General features: G+C 40.7%; 1 pseudogene; it reads right to left on the reverse strand.

Annotated features, from left to right (window-relative positions):
- Positions 1-335: 335 nt before the first annotated feature.
- LOC132661787 (olfactory receptor 5B2-like) lies at positions 336-1,683 on the reverse strand (annotated as a pseudogene).
- Positions 1,684-16,995: the final 15,312 nt, after the last annotated feature.

Below are 16,995 nucleotides of genomic sequence, written 5' to 3' on the forward strand. Positions count from 1 at the left end.
ACAGAATCCAAAGCAGGCTCCCGGCTCTGAGCTGTCAGCACAGAACCTGACGCAGGGCTCAAACCCATCAACTGTGAGATCATGACCCGAGCTGAAGTTGGACATTTAACTGACTGAGCCACCCAGGCGCCCCAATACGACTCCATTTAAATGCGATATCTATGTGTCTTTCAATAAAATGTGCCAACAAAGAAAATACTTCTATTTAGAATTACGTACTTTTTCTTCAGTTAAGATTTTACAACAGGAATTCAGCAAAAGAAACAAATATTATTAGACACAAATTTATATTCTAACCCCCAAATTATTTAAAATCATTTTATTCAAAACCACTGACACTTCGTTTACCTCTGCCAAATTTACCACTGTCATGTGTATATGTCCTCAGAGTCATAGAGGATGTGTGTATGTGTCTCTGCTCATAGACTCGTTTTTCCCACTGATTTACATGTATGTTTACACAGGCACGTGGTAAACAAAATGCATGTGGAACAAGCGAATAAAACAAAAGCCATTAGTAAGTGTTTTGAGAAGCAGGACCCCTGGCTTTTCATGGCTTTTTTTGAGCCATACTAGTTCAAGTATTATATGTTAGACATACTTTATTTTTACAAGACAGCAGGCTTTTCAAGTGTTAGGGATATAACATGAGGAATTAAATGCAGGGTAAGTCTTAAAAATATGAATGGGATAAACCGAGAGAAATGAAACTAGATTATTGTGCATAATATAATATTAAAATCCCAGTATGAGAGATGATTTTGCCTTTTCCAAAACTTTCTTGAAAGCATTCTTGACCTCTTTGTTCCTCAGGCTGTAGACCACAGGGTTCAGCATGGGGATGAGCACAGTGTAGAACACGGATGCCATTTTGTCTGTGTCCACGGGATGGCCGGAACTGGGCTGTAAATACATAAAGATGACTGTCCCATAAAAGATGGAGACTGTAGTGAGGTGGGAAGCCCAGGTGGACAAAGCCTTTTGGTGCCCCTGAGCTGACTGCATCTTCAAGCTGGTTATAAATATGAATAGGTAGGATAGGATTATAACGAGAAGAGCAAAAAGACATTAAAGCTTGACACATACACAAGAACGACCTTACTAATGTGTTTATCAAAGCAAGAGAGAGCCATGACTGCTGGAATATCACAGGAAAAAGTGATGGACCACATTGGACTTACAGAAAGAAAGACTGAACGTATTCCCAACCTGAATGGATGCATTCAGGAGACTACAGATGTAGCAACCCATGGCCAGAAGAGCACACACGCTCATCGTCATGGTGGTGGTGGGATGGAGGGGCTTCACACTGCTGCATAGAGGTCACGGGCCGCTGAGGATAAGAGATAACGTTCCACAGTTGCAAAGGCTGCAGAAGAGAACGTTTGAGCAGCACACGCATTATAGGAGATGACCTGGTCTCCTATAAGGAATCCAGCCATGACCCTGGGAGTGACAGCTGTAGAGTAACCAAAGTCCACCAGAGACAGGTTACTGAGGAAAAAGTACATGACAGAGTGGCAATGGGAGTCCAGTAGGATCAGTATGATCATCCCCAGGTTCCCCCAAACACTGATGAAGTAAATGAGGGGTGAACACAATAAAAAGTGGAATCTGAAGTTTTGGAGTATTGGTCAGATCCATCAGGATAAAATCTGTCACTTCTGTATTAGTGTCCATGGGAATTACTAAATTTTTTGTAGTAATGAGAAAGAAAGGAATATTTGGTAAACAGAAAATAGATGGCACTGAAATTTATTTATTTATTTATTTATTTATTTATTTATTCATAAGTATGTTTATTTATTTGAGAGAGACAGAAACAGCACAAGCAGGGAAAGAGGCAGAGAGACAAGGAAAGAGAATCCCAAGCAGGCTGTAAGCTGCCAGCACAGAGCCCTACACAGGGCTCAAACTCAGAGAACTGTGAGAGCATGACCTGAGCTGAAACCAAGTCAGATGCTTAACCAACTGAGCCACCCGGCCCCCCGCACTGAAATTTAAATATATAAATACACCATTTATTTCACCATTTAATTATGGCAATAATTTATTCTTCATGATTCTCTGATATAAAGCATAGATTTGAACAAAAAACTTAGGACTCAGATAAATGATCTATATGGTTACATACTGTTGAAGCCAAAAGATCCTTACAAGTCCCATAGCCAACTTCTTACTTGTGCAAATGCACAAAGAGAGGCGCAGAAAGAGGTTATGATTTATCCAAGGTCACATATTTGCTGTACCAACATTTCCTAATTCAGATTTCCTGAGTTTATTGACAGCTAACATTTATACAGTGCTCACATCAAGTACACGCTTATGTCTAATGTTGAAATATGCTTAATCCTCTCAACAAACTCACAAATGACTAAGTGTTTGTGCAAGTCTACATCAGTATCAACCAATAGAGTCAAGCCTTGGACCCAAGCAAAGTGATTTCCTAGACCCAGGCTCTTAACTGAAGTTTAATTGAATTTATTTTAACTGAGTTCACATTTATTCATTGTGTCCATTAGGCCAAACTCAGTACTTGTAGGTGTTCAGTAGAATAGCTATGTATATACAAACTAGATGTACTGGGATAACAGCACAACTACAGTAGAGGCATGTACAACCAGGAATTCCAGTTCAATTCAATTCTGAAGAAGGTATGGCATTGGGTGTTAGAGCTTGGGCTCTGAGAAGAGGTTCATAAGCATTCAGAAAGCAGCCCTACCATTTTCAACCAAGGAGACATTGGTCCTAACATAACTTCCTTGAGCCTCATTTTCTTTATAAAATGAAGATGGTGGGGCACCTGCATGGTTCAGTTGGTTAAGCCTCCAGCTCTTGATCTCAGCTCAGGTCTTGATCTCAGGATGGTGAGTGCAAGCCACGCTGGGCGTGGAGTCCCTTTAAAAAAAAAATAAATATGGTAGTGGGATGATTCAAAAGGGATTTTTTTACAAAATCTAAATGAGGTAATTCATTTTTAAAAAGCACAATGTGGGCATTCATCACAATCCTGATGAATTACTACATTATTATTAGGATGGAACGATGGTCTCCATGTTGGTTAAGGACAGGTGGGGGTGGGATGCAGGGCTTCAAGATGTGGAGGCAGTATGAAGTCTGGCAGCCTCCAGCCTCTTGTACAGTCACAGAGATGGAGAGCTGAAGAGTCATGGACCAGGAATTTCATTCTAGTCTGCAGATCTGTTATGTGGTCAGCTCCATGGTTTTGCTTTTTAATTTTTAATTTGACCTTGGAGCTTTTGGTAGCATGTCCATTCTCTGGTAACTACTTTTCTCTATCTCCTCTCTACCTTCTATTTCCTCCTGGCCATTTTGCAACTTCACTTTACATTCCTGTCCCTAAAGGCACTTGTGTGTTTATAAATTTCTAACATACATGATAATATAACCTACAACTTTTAAAGCAAATAGAATGTGCTGCATTCTATGACCACTAATAAGGGAATGACATATTCAGATATAGATATGTTTCACTTTAATCTTCATGATAACATTAAACGTCAGTCGGCACTAGTATCCCTATTTTACAAATAAGAAAAGAGGATTTGAGAAGTTACTTCCTAAAATTACGTGTCTAAGAGGAAGCAGCTCTGAGAATCAAATGTATCTATGATCTATTTTACAACCTACGCACTGAATGACTGCTCTGTCGACTTTTCTAGACGTCAGGAAAAGGGTGAGCTTCGGGGGTAAAGAATATTAAAGTGGAGTACAGATCTAAATAATCTCATGAAGATCCGTCTGGCATCTAAAGAACTGTCCAATCAAACTTTGCTTGTGAACCTCCCCTACAATGACAGGAAAAGATAGAAAATGGGAGGAAATTACCTCCTGCTCAATCAGAGCATCATCCACCTTCCATCTTTGCCCATCCTCTTTAGGAACATAACAACGTTTCATAAGTGCCACTGAGCTTCCTACTAACGGAAGTGGTCTTTAATTGGACATAAAGTCCCAAGCGTTTCAGAAAATATGTTCATGGCCTTCTATTTTGAGCTCAAATAACTCATAACATCAGCTTCACTACTACTTTTACATGCATTACACTTCTCACTAAAAATGTGTGTGAAATACAAAAGGTTACTTACCTGGTCCTTGAAGACAGGCGATGGAAATCCTGAATGTTTAGTCATTGATCTGAAACTCTGCAGGGGAAGAATGTAGCAATCCCATCAACAAAGCTCCCTCCAGGAAGCTAATCAAAAGGTGCCCTTAGAGTTGTCCCTTACCTGATGTCAAACTTAATTTCTTTATTTGTGAAATAGAGTGTTATTAACACATGGGCATGATTCGCAGGACTGTGGCTGTGAATAGCAAATAAAAAGGCTATAAAACAACTCAGTAAAGGGTTATCGCTTGGACTGCATTCAATACAATTTTCATGCTAGGGGTTTTCCTGACTATGGTTGCAGACTCACAGAAATTCCACAATTTGGGGGAAGATCAGCATGTGTACTAACAACCATTCGCATTCACACGAGTAAATAAATTACCCAGATGCCTTGGTATATAGTCTGTTCCTTTCAAAATGATGTCAGGCAGAAGAACCATGTTGGGATTCTAAAAGATAATAATGAATAAGAACCAGAAACCTGGAGATCTCAGGGGAACAGGCCCTTGTGAGGGCAGCTCTAGGACTTTCTCCTACTATTTAAGGGAGAGGCAATTAACCATCTGTGAATACCTAGCTTAATGTGTTGAGTGAACACACAGATGCATTTACATTTTTTTTTTTTTTTGCCATTTCTTCCTCGTTTTCAGTTTAGGCATAATTCACTTACAGCAAATTTCATGTATTTTTGTGTATAGTCCTGAAAGTTGGTTAAATGCGTATGATCGTGAGCCACCAACACAATAAAAATAAAGACTAGTACCGTCTGTCCTCGAAGGTCCCTGTGTTCCTTTGTGGTGAAGCCCTCCTGCCACCCTCAGATCCTGAAACTGATTTTGTTCTTGAGACTTTTCCTCTGGAAGAAATGTCATATAAATGAGGTCGTACACTATCTAATTTGTTGAGTCTGGCTTGTTTCACTCAGCATAAGGTGTATATGAGATTCTTCCATTTCTTGCACGTATCAGTGGTTTGTTCCTTTTTATTGTCGAGTAGTATTCTATTATGTGGACCTAACCACACCATTTATTTCTAGATTGTATTGATTACAGTTACATCAGCTATAAACATTTGCATACAGAACTGTTGTATAAACATAGGTTTGAGTAAATACCTTGAAGTGAGATTGTTAGCAGATATGGTAGATTTATGTTTAACCTTATAAGACATTGCCAAATGATTTTTTAAAGTTTATTTTTATTTTTGACAGAGAGAGAAAGTGGGGGGAGGGAGGGAGAGCACACAAGTGGGGGAGGGGCAGAGAGCAAAAGAGAGAGACAGAGAATCTGAAGCAGGGTCCAGGCTCTGAGCAGTCAGCACAAAGTCTAGCATGGGGCTCAAGCCCATGAACCATGAGATCATGCCTGAGCAGAACTCAGACACTTAATCTGCTGAGCCATCCAGGCGCCCAGGAGAACAATTTTTTTGAGTAATGCGCCATTTTGTATTTCCATTGGTAGTCCATGATAATCTCAATTTCCTCATGTCATTGCCAAACCTTAGTACTGTCTACCCCAGGGCAGAGTATTGCTGACAGAACAAAGAGCCTGAATGAAAATTCTAAGGCTGTGAGAAATTATGTTGGTTATGGAGCAGGAGAAGTCCATTAGCCTCACAACAGCATGTGGCAGAACTGTGGCAGAACTATTGCAGAAGGGAAAATCACAGCTGCCAAGAGCTGTGATACTGTTTGGGGAAAATAAGGGACAAGTCAAACATTAAAAAGGGATATTCAGGAAATGATACAGGGGCTTTGTAAAGCTCTGACATATTTCTGGGTATGCACATGTAGTATGCAGGTAAAAACAGAGCTGATGCCAGTTACTTATTCCTGGCTGATCTTATGGTTCCCCGCCAAGAAGAAAGCAAAAACCAGGGAAGATTTGTCAACTGCCCAAACTTTGAATAAATTACCCAAACCATTCCCAGAACCTTCCTTCAAAATGGGTCTAAGAAAAACTTCCGCTGACCACTGATACAGTGGCTACCCTTAAGAGCACAGGCTTATAAATAAGAACAAGGGTTGAAAAGATTGGGCTGAAACTTCAAAGGCTACACACAGAAGGGAAACAGACTCTAAAATCAGTGTAGTTCGATCAATGAAACAAGAATGAGTATCAAACAACAACTCTGGGGATGGTCAGAATTCAAAGTTTCTATACTATGTGATCTGAAGGGCCCATTTTTTCAGCCAAAAAAAAAAAAATTGTAAGGCATGAAAATAAGGAGAAAAATGTGGTCCAAACAAAGGGGAGAACAGTCAACAGAAACTCTCTGAGGGAGGTCAGATATATTCAAAGAACTGAAGAAAACAAGGAGAGGAAAATATGATGCCAGTGATTCATCTAATAAAGAGTAGCAATAAACAAGATGAAAGTTATAAAAAAGGAAGAAGCTGTAATTTTGGAGTCCAAATTTTAACTGCATCAAAATTCAATTGTTTTTCCATATCAAGCAATGCCATGAATACAAGTTTTAAAAAGACAAATCACAAATTGGAAGAAAGTGTTTGCAAATACAATAGCCAATTTAAAAGTTCATTTTGAGACTGTAGACATCTCGCAACTCAATTATGAGAAAACAAACATTTCGATTAAAAAGCGGGGAAAGGTTTGAAGAGATGTGCTAACAAAGAAAGCGTATGAGTGCTAAGAAGCACATGAAAAGATACAAAATATCAATAACCATAAATACGAAAACCAGAAGGAGACACCAGTTCACACACATTTGTATGGCTGCCATTGAGTAAACAGATAATAACAGATGCTTGTACAGCTGTGGTAAAGGAGAGTCCTCTTACCTCACTGGTAGTATTTGAAGTTGGGGTTACTGGAGAGGCTGGAAAATTGGGACAAACTCTTGGTAGAATAATGAGGTCGAATAAAATCCTCTGCGGTCTCATTATACAAAAAAAGCAAATAACTACTGGAGGAAGGAAGTCTGTTTCAGGCACAAAGACAATACCACTCACAAGATATATCTGTCTTTAGAAGGTAAAGGAGTGAGGTGCTAGGGCACTGCTCTGGAAACTTCTGAAGATATTAAGGACAGAAGACTTTTTATTTTAGTTTTTGTATATTTTTAGTGTTTACTTATTTTGAGGGGGAGAGAGAGAGAGAGAGAGAGCACAAGCAGGAGAAAGGCAGAAAGAGAAGGAGAGAGAGGATCCCAAGCAGGCTCCACACTGTCAGCACAGAGTCTGATGTGGGGCTCAAACTCACTACCCACGAGATCATGACCTAAGCCAAAATCAAGAGTCAGATGCTTAACTGACTGACCCACCCAGGCACCCCCATGAAGACTTTTTAGAGTTCCAATCAAAATTCCTGGGAGGAAGCAGCTGAAATTCTAGTGATTATAACGACTCTAGAAGCTCAGTGTATCTAAGGGATAAATTTATCCTCTCCATCCACTGCAAGTGTGGGTCCTTTCAATCCAATAGCTTATGAACTAAGAAGAAAAGTTAGCTCATCCCGTATACACATCCAATATATAATATTGAACTAGGGTAAAGATAATAAGGAAAAAGCCACCAACTCATTCATAAAAGTGAACAAAGGAAGACAAAGTTAATTCCAGAATTTTGCTGAGTTGACAAAGGCCTTTCCACCATGAGGATGATAGATAATTCTTCATTATATCTTGATTCTTATTTTTGTGACGAACTCTATTTGCCATTCTTTTTCTTAGAACCTCGTTCAGTTTTTTGGAAATTGTTTTCTTACCCATTATTCTTTATTTACAACTTGTGAAGTGATTTTGAAGGGTCTGTTCTCCTTGAGGAACATCATTTGGCAGACTTACTTCCACCCATGCAATTTTTTAATTTCCACAGGTGGTTTAAGACTTTTCAATGAAGGCATAACCTTCTTAGAGATGCAGCTCCTTAAAAAACCTAGATGTTTCTTATCTGTTTGCTCCCATATTCTAGTCACCACACCCCAAATTATTTTCTAGATATAGCTCTCTAGATTATTTTATTTATTTTCCTCCTTACTCCTGTATCTTTCTCTCTTAACTTAATAATGCCTGTGATTTTAAGGGACACATGGATGCTGATGTTTATAGCAGTGCTATCAACAATAGCCAAATTATGGAAAGAGCTCAAATGTCCATTGACTGATGAATGGATAAAGAAGTTGTGGTGTTTATAATACCATGGAATATTATTCAGCCACAAAAAAGAATGAAATTTTGCCATTGGCAATGACATGGATGGAGCTAGAGAGTATTATGCTAAGCAATATAAGTCAGTCAGAGAAAGACAAATACCATATGATTTCTCTCATATGTGGAACTTAAGAAACAAAACATGAACATAATGGGGAAAAAGAGAGAGGCAAACCATAAAACAGACTCTTAACTAAAGAGAACAAGCTGAGGATTGCTGGAGGGGGGGCAGGGAATGGGTTAAATGAGTGATGGGTATTAAGGGAACTTGTTGTGATGAGCACTGGGTGTTATTTAGAAGTGATGAATCTCTAAATTCTACTCCTGAATCTAATATTACGTTATATGTTAACCAACTGGAATGTAAATAAAAACCCAAAACTACTAAAAATACTATAAAGAAAGGAAGAAAGAAGGAAAGACTATGGTTGACATATTGTTGGTGACTAATAGATTGTGGTTTAAAATTACAATGATGGGGGTTCCGGAAGATGGCGGCGTAGGAGGACGCGGGGCTCACAGCGCATCCTGCCGATCACTTAGATTCCACCTACACCTGCCTAAAGAACCCAGAAAACCGCCAGAGGATTAGCAGAAGGGAGTCTCCGGAGTCAAGCGCAGACCAGAGGCCCACGGAAGAGGGTAGGAAGGGCGGCGAGGCGGTGCGCGCTCCACGGACTGGCGGGAGGGAGCCGGGGCGGAGGGGCGGCTCGCCGGCCAAGCGGAGCCCCCGAGTCTGGCTGGCAAAAGCGGAGGGGCCGGACGGAGTGTGTTCTGACAGCAAGCGCGACTTAGCGTCTGGGAGGTCATAAGTTAACAGCTCTGCTCGGAAAGCGGGAAGGCTGGAGGACAAAGGGAGGGAGAGCTGCTGAGCCCCCGGACGGCAGAGCTCAGCTTGGCGGGGAACAAAGGCGCCAGCGCCATCTCCCCCGCCCATCCCCCAGCCAAAATCCCAAAGGGAACCGGTTCCTGCCAGGGAACTTGCTCGCTCCGCGCAAACACCCAACTCTGTGCTTCTGCGGAGCCAAACCTCCGGCAGCGGATCTGACTCCCTCCCGCTGCCACAGGGCCCCTCCTGAAGTGGATCACCTAAGGAGAAGGGAGCTAAGCCTGCCCCTCCACCCCCCGTGCACCTTGCCTACCCACCCCAGCTAATACGCCAGATCCCCAGCAACACAAGCCTGGCAGTGTGCAAGTAGCCCAGACGGGACACGCCACCCCACAGTGAATCCCGCCCCTAGGAGAGGGGAAGAGAAGGCACACACCAGTCTGACTGTGGCCCCAGCAGTGGGCTGGGGGCAGACGTCGGGTCGGACTGCGGCCCCGCCCACTAACTCCAGTTATACACCACAGCACAGGGGAAGTGCACTGCAGGTCCTCACCACGCCAGGGACTCTCCAAAATGACCAAACGGAAGAATTCCCCTCAGAAGAATCTCCAGGAAATAACAACAGCTAATGAACTGATCAAAAAGGATTTAAATAATATAACAGAAAGTGAATTTAGAATAATAGTCATAAAATTAATCGCTGGGCTTGAAAACAGTATACAGGACAGCAGAGAATCTCTTGCCACAAAGATCGAGGGACTAAGGAACAGTCACGAGGAGTTGAAAAACGCTTTAAACGAATTGCAAAACAAAATGGAATCCACGATGGCTCGGCTTGAAGAGGCAGAGGAGAGAATAGGTGAACTAGAAGATAAAGTTATGGAGAAAGAGGAAGCTGAAAGAAAGAGAGATAAAAAAATCCAGGAGTATGAGGGGAAAATTAGAGAACTAAGTGATACACTAAAAAAAAATAATATACGCATAATTGGTATCCCAGAGGAGGAAGAGAGAGGGAAGGGTGCTGAAGGGGTACTTGAACAAATTATAGCTGAGAACTTCCCTGAACTGGGGAAGGAAAAAAGCATTGAAATCCAAGAGGCACAGAGAACTCCCTTCAGACGTAACTTGAATCGATCTTCTGCACGACATATCATAGTGAAACTGGCAAAATACAAGGATAAAGAGAAAATTCTGAAAGCAGCAAGGGATAAACGTGCCCTCACATATAAAGGGAGACCTATAAGACTCGTGACTGATCTCTCCTTTGAAACTTGGCAGGCCAGAAAGGCTTGGCACGATATCTACAGTGTGCTAAACAGAAAAAATATGCAGCCGAGAATCCTTTATCCAGCAAGTCTGTCATTTAGAATAGAAGGAGAGATAAAGGTCTTCCCAAACAAACAAAAACTGAAGGAATTTGTCACCACGAAACCAGCCCTACAAGAGATCCTAAGGGGGATCCTGTGAGACAAAGTACCAGAGACATCACTACAAGCATAAAACATACAGACATCACAATGACTCTAAACCCATATCTTTCTATAATAACACTGAATGTAAATGGATTAAATGCGCCAACCAAAAGACATAGGGTATCAGAATGGATAAAAAAACAAGACCCATCTATTTGCTGTCTACAAGAGACTCATTTTAGATCTGAGGACACCTTTAGATTGAGAGTGAGGGGATGGAGAACTATTTATCATGCCACTGGAAGCCAAAAGAAAGCTGGAGTAGCCATACTTATATCAGACAAACTAGACTTTAAATTAAAGGCTGTAACAAGAGATGAAGAAGGGCATTATATAATAATCACAGGGTCTATCCACCAGGAAGAGCTAACTATTATAAATGTCTATGCGCCAAATACCCGAGCCCCCAGATATATAAAACAATTACTCATAAACATAAGCAACCTCATTGATAAGAATGTGGTCATTGCAGGGGACTTTAACACCCCACTTACAGAAATGGATAGATCATCTAGACACACAGTCAATAAAGAAACAAGGGCCCTGAATGATACATTGGATCAGATGGACTTGACAGATATATTTAGAACTCTGCATCCCAAAGCAACAGAATATACTTTCTTCTCGAGTGCACATGGAACATTCTCCAAGATAGATCATATACTGGGTCACAAAACAGCCCTTCATAAGTTTACAAGAATTGAAATTATACCATGCATACTTTCAGACCACAATGCTATGAAGCTTGAAATCAACCACAGGAAAAAGTCTGGAAAACCTCCAAAAGCATGGAGGTTAAAGAACACCCTACTAACGAATGAGTGGGTCAACCAGGCAATTAGAGAAGAAATTAAAATATACATGGAAACAAACGAAAATGAAAATACAACAATCCAAACGCTTTGGGATGCAGCGAAGGCAGTCCTGAGAGGAAAATACATTGCAATCCAGGCCTATCTCAAGAAACAAGAAAAATCCCAAATACAAAATCTAACAGCACACCTAAAGGAAATAGAAGCAGAACAGCAAAGGCAGCCTAAACCCAGCAGAAGAAGAGAAATAATAAAGATCAGAGCAGAAATAAACAATATAGAATCTAAAAAAACTGTAGAGCAGATCAACGAAACCAAGAGTTGGTTTTTTGAAAAAATAAACAAAATTGACAAACCTCTAGCCAGGCTTCTCAAAAAGAAAAGGGAGATGACCCAAATAGATAAAATCATGAATGAAAATGGAATGATTACAACCAATCCCTCATAGATACAAACAATTATCAGGGAATACTATGAAAAATTATATGCCAACAAACTGGACAACCTGGAAGAAATGGACAAATTCCTAAACACCCACACTCTTCCAAAACTCAATCAGGAGGAAATAGAAAGCTTGAACAGACCCATAACCAGCGAAGAAATTGAATCGGTTATCAAAAATCTCCCAACAAATAAGAGTCCAGGACCAGATGGCTTCCCAGGGGAGTTCTACCAGACATTTAAAGCAGAGATAATACCTATCCTTCTCAAGCTATTCCAAGAAATAGAAAGGGAAGGAAAACTTCCAGACTCATTCTATGAAGCCAGTATTACTTTGATTCCTAAACCAGACAGAGACCCAGTAAAAAAAGAGAACTACAGGCCAATATCCCTGATGAATATGGATGCAAAAATTCTTAATAAGATACTAGCAAATCGAATTCAACAGCATATAAAAAGAATTATTCACCATGATCAAGTGGGATTCATTCCTGGGATGCAGGGCTGGTTCAACATTCGCAAATCGATCAACGTGATACATCACATTAACAAAAAAAAAAGAGAAGAACCATATGATCCTGTCAATCGATGCAGAAAAGGCCTTTGACAAAATCCAGCACCCTTTCTTAATAAAAACCCTTGAGAAAGTCGGGATAGAAGGAACATACTTAAAGATCATAAAGGCCATTTATGAAAAGCCCACAGCTAACATCATCCTCAACGGGGAAAAACTGAGAGCTTTTTCCCTGAGATCAGGAACACGACAGGGATGCCCACTGTCACCGCTGCTGTTTAATATAGTGCTGGAAGTTCTAGCATCAGCAATCAGACAACAAAAGGAAATCAAAGGCATCAAAATTGGCAAAGATGAAGTCAAGCTTTCGCTTTTTGCAGATGACATGATATTATACATGGAAAATCCGATAGACTCCACCAAAAGTCTGCTAGAACTGATACATGAATTCAGCAGAGTTGCAGGATACAAAATCAACGTGCAGAAATCAGTTGCATTCTTATACACTAACAATGAAGCAACAGAAAGACAAATGAGGAAACTGATCCCATTCACAATTGCACCAAGAAGCATAAAATACCTAGGAATAAATCTAACCAAAGATGTAAAAGATCTGTATGCTGAAAACTATAGAAAGCTTATGCAGGTAATTGAAGAAGATATAAAGAAATGGAAAGACATTCCCTGCTCATGGATTGGAAGAATAAATATTGTTAAAATGTCAATACTACCCAAAGCTATCTACACATTCAATGCAATCCCAATCAAAATTGCACCAGCATTCTTCTCAAAACTAGAACAAGCAATCCTAAAATTCATATGGAACCACAAAAGGCCCCGAATAGCCAAAGTAATTTTGAAGAAGAAGACCAAAGCAGGAGGCATCACAATCCCAGACTTTAGCCTCTACTACAAAGCTGTCATCATCAAGACAGCATGGTATTGGCATAAAAACAGACACATAGACCAATGGAATAGAATAGAAACCCCAGAACTAGACCCACAAACGTATGGCCAACTCATCTTTGACAAAGCAGGAAAGAACATCCAATGGAAAAAAGACAGTCTCTTTAACAAATGGTGCTGGGAGAACTGGACAGCAACATGCAGAAGGTTGAAACTAGACCACTTTCTCACACCATTCACAAAAATAAACTCAAAATGGATAAAGGACCTGAATGTGAGACAGGAAACCATCAAAACCTTAGAAGAGAAAGCAGGAAAAGACCTCTCTGACCTCAGCCGTAGCAATCTCTTACTCGGCACATCCCCAAAGGCAAGGGAATTAAAAGCAAAAGTGAATTACTGGGACCTTATGAAGATAAAAAGCTTCTGCACAGCAAAGGAAACAACCAACAAAACTAAAAGGCAACCAACGGAATGGGAAAAGATATTTGCAAATGACACATCGGACAAAGGGCTAGTATCCAAAATCTATAAAGAGCTCATCAAACTCCACACCCGAAAAACAAATAACCCAGTGAAGAAATGGGCAGAAAACATGAATAGACACTTCTCTAAAGAAGACATCCGGATGGCCAACAGGCACATGAAAAGATGTTCAACGTCGCTCCTTATCAGGGAAATACAAATCAAAACCACACTCAGATACCACCTCACGCCAGTCAGAGTGGCCAAAATGAAGAAATCAGGAGACTATAGATGCTGGAGAGGATGTGGAGAAACAGGAACCCTCTTGCACTGTTGGTGGGAATGCAAATTGGTGCAGCCGCTCTGGAAAGCAGTGTGGAGGTTCCTCAGAAAATTAAAAATAGACCTACCCTATGACCCAGCAATAGCACTGCTAGGAATTTATCCAAGGGATACAGGAGTACTGATGCATAGGGGCACCTGTACCCCAATGTTTATAGCGGCACTCTCAACAATAGCCAAATTATGGAAAGAGCCTAAATGTCCATCAACTGATGAATGGATAAAGAAATTGTGGTTTATATACACAATGGAATACTACGTGGCAATGAGAAAAAATGAAATATGGCCTTTTGTAGCAACATGGATGGAACTGGAGAGTGTGATGCTAAGTGAAATAAGCCATACAGAGAAAGACAGATACCATATGGTTTCACTCTTATGTGGATCCTGAGAAACATAACAGAAACCCATGGGGGAGGGGAAGGAAAAAAAAAAAAAAAAAAAAAGAGGTTAGAGTGGGAGAGAGCCAAAGCATTAGAGACTGTTAAAAACTGAGAACAAACTGAGGGTTGATGGGGGGTGGGAGGGAGGGCAGGGTGGGTGATGGGTATTGAGGAGGGCACCTTTTGGGATGAGCACTGGGTGTTGTATGGAAACCAATTTGACAGTAAATTTCATATATTAAAAAAAAAAAATTACAATGATTTTTACTTGCTTATGTGGTATCCAAAATTGGATGCTGACCAAAGGGGAGAAAGAAAAGACGTTATGGGAAAAAGTAGTAAAGTTTGAATAAACTCTGGACTTCACTTACCAGTAAAGTACCAACGTTGGATTCTTTGCCTTGAAAAATGCAACATGATAATGTAAGACAATAAAACTTTAGGTGCAAAGTTTTGAGGGAAACTAGGTGAGTGGATATCCAGGAGTTCTTGGTGCTACCTGTGAAACTTTTGTGTAAATCCAAAACAATTCCAACATTAAAAGTTTATGAGAGCTCTCTCCCCGGTATCTCACCGCTGCGTTGGTGCAGGTAGGGGATTGAGCTCGAGCTAGCTCGAATAAAGGCTCTTTTGCTTTAAAAAAAAAAGCTTATGAGAAATAATTTAAACAGTGGGCTCTCTAGATGGCATACAAAGGGCTCAACAGAACTTCTCTTCAGTGAAACAACATCCTCACTGGTGGAAATTTTTTTTAACCCCAACAATTTGAAATCCTTTGAACTTGTCTTAAGGACATACAGCAAATGGAGAAACATGTGCTTGAGGAGATCTGCTCAGTCTCCTAAGAACAGCATTGTGGCATTTAGGCCATGATCCACTTCCATCACCTTCCCCAGCTCTGTGCGGTAGAAGTTATGTTACAGGCAAATGTGTCCAAGAAGGCAGGGGTACTTTCTAACTCCAGGTTCCATTGTGGGCTACAGTATCATTCTCTGCAGGGTGGGACACAGGCATCTCTCATTCTCTCCACGTCCACATTGCAGAAGCATGATTCCCAATGAGCAAGGCTGGGAGAGGGGGGCAGAGGCTGTCATCTCCCATCCAGTTAATAGGGTAAAAGCTTTGTCCAACATACAGAAGGCTGAGAGTTTAGGGACCCAATGGCCTCTGCCTCAATTTGTTTGTTGGGTAGTGATTTCACATTGGGAAGGACAGGCCAAGAAACCTAGGGCTATGGTCTTCCCCCTAGCACTTGCTTAAAGAAGAAGAGTATCATTCTGGGAGAGCTGGATCCTGTCTCCTCCTCCAGTCCTAGTACAATGGCACAGAGTTTCTATTCAGAGAGTAGGCAGTCAATGAAGACAAGAACTCTGAAGCTTTGCCTGAGGTGAATGACTTTATTTAGAGCAGGTGAGAAGTTCATGCCTAAGAGTATTATGGAAAACCATGGAGCATTTGGTGATAAGCAATTAAAAGAGGGTTGGAAAATTTCATGATACTGGTAGCAAAACATAAAATGGCAGAGCATCCAGTAGATTTCAAGAGAGAACAGGAGCAAGAGATAGTCAAGAAAAGTCCTCCTAAAATCATACTCATGCCTAAGGGTCCTGAGGGCTGAATACATACCTTACATTGCATCCACTTAAGAGTCATAAAAGCAGGATGCAGAGAAAATGCAAAAGCTTTACCAAACCACACAGTGATCCATAAGCAAAGAGCCTTGAACCCTTTGCACACTTAAGCACAACCTTCGACTAAACACTGGATGAAGAATAAACTACTGTAATCCAGGTATAACTCTAAAGGAGTAGTGTCTGAAAAAAGTCATGCTTATCCCTGTTGATCTGGAAGACGTTGTGCATTCCCAAGGTCACACTCCCTGGAGAGTCATAGGAAGGAAAATTTCTAGTCCCTGGATGAACGTAGGGCAAAATTATAATGTCGCTGAACTGTGAAAGCCATATCCAACACACAGAAACATCCAATGGTAAAATGTGAAAATTGGTGTCTACCTGATTCAGGAGATTTAAGAACAATTTTTTATGTGGAAATGGTGCATGAGTCCCAAGAGTAATCCATAGGCAGGCAGGCTAAAAGATAAATAGGGGAAAAGGTAGGGTCAAGGACATCAGAACCCGCATACTTCAGGGGAAATAGATACACTTTGCTGAATTAGTTCTGCAAGTCATTAGCCACATAAATAAATGACTGGAGAGTGAGATTAGCAGGACAGAGGGAAAGGAAATCAATATCCACGTTCCCTGACAGAAAAACAAATTTAACACTATAAGTAACAAAACACCCTTATGAGAAGTGCAAAGTCCAGATCGATGTCTTGTGTGTTGAAATCTCAACCCTGAGTACTTCAAAGTGTGTTCTTATTTGGAAGTAGGATTGTTGCAGATTTACTTATTTAAGATGAGGTTCCACTGGGGTAGGGTGGGCCCCAAATCTTATAGGAGTCTAATAGGACTCCCTTTAAAAAGGGAAAATTTAGACAGATGCAGGCACAAGGGAATAACACCATGT

Source organism: Panthera onca, chromosome D1 (genome assembly GCF_046562875.1).
Source record: "Panthera onca isolate mPanOnc1 chromosome D1, mPanOnc1 haplotype 2, whole genome shotgun sequence".
Classification (NCBI taxonomy): domain Eukaryota; kingdom Metazoa; phylum Chordata; class Mammalia; order Carnivora; family Felidae; genus Panthera; species Panthera onca.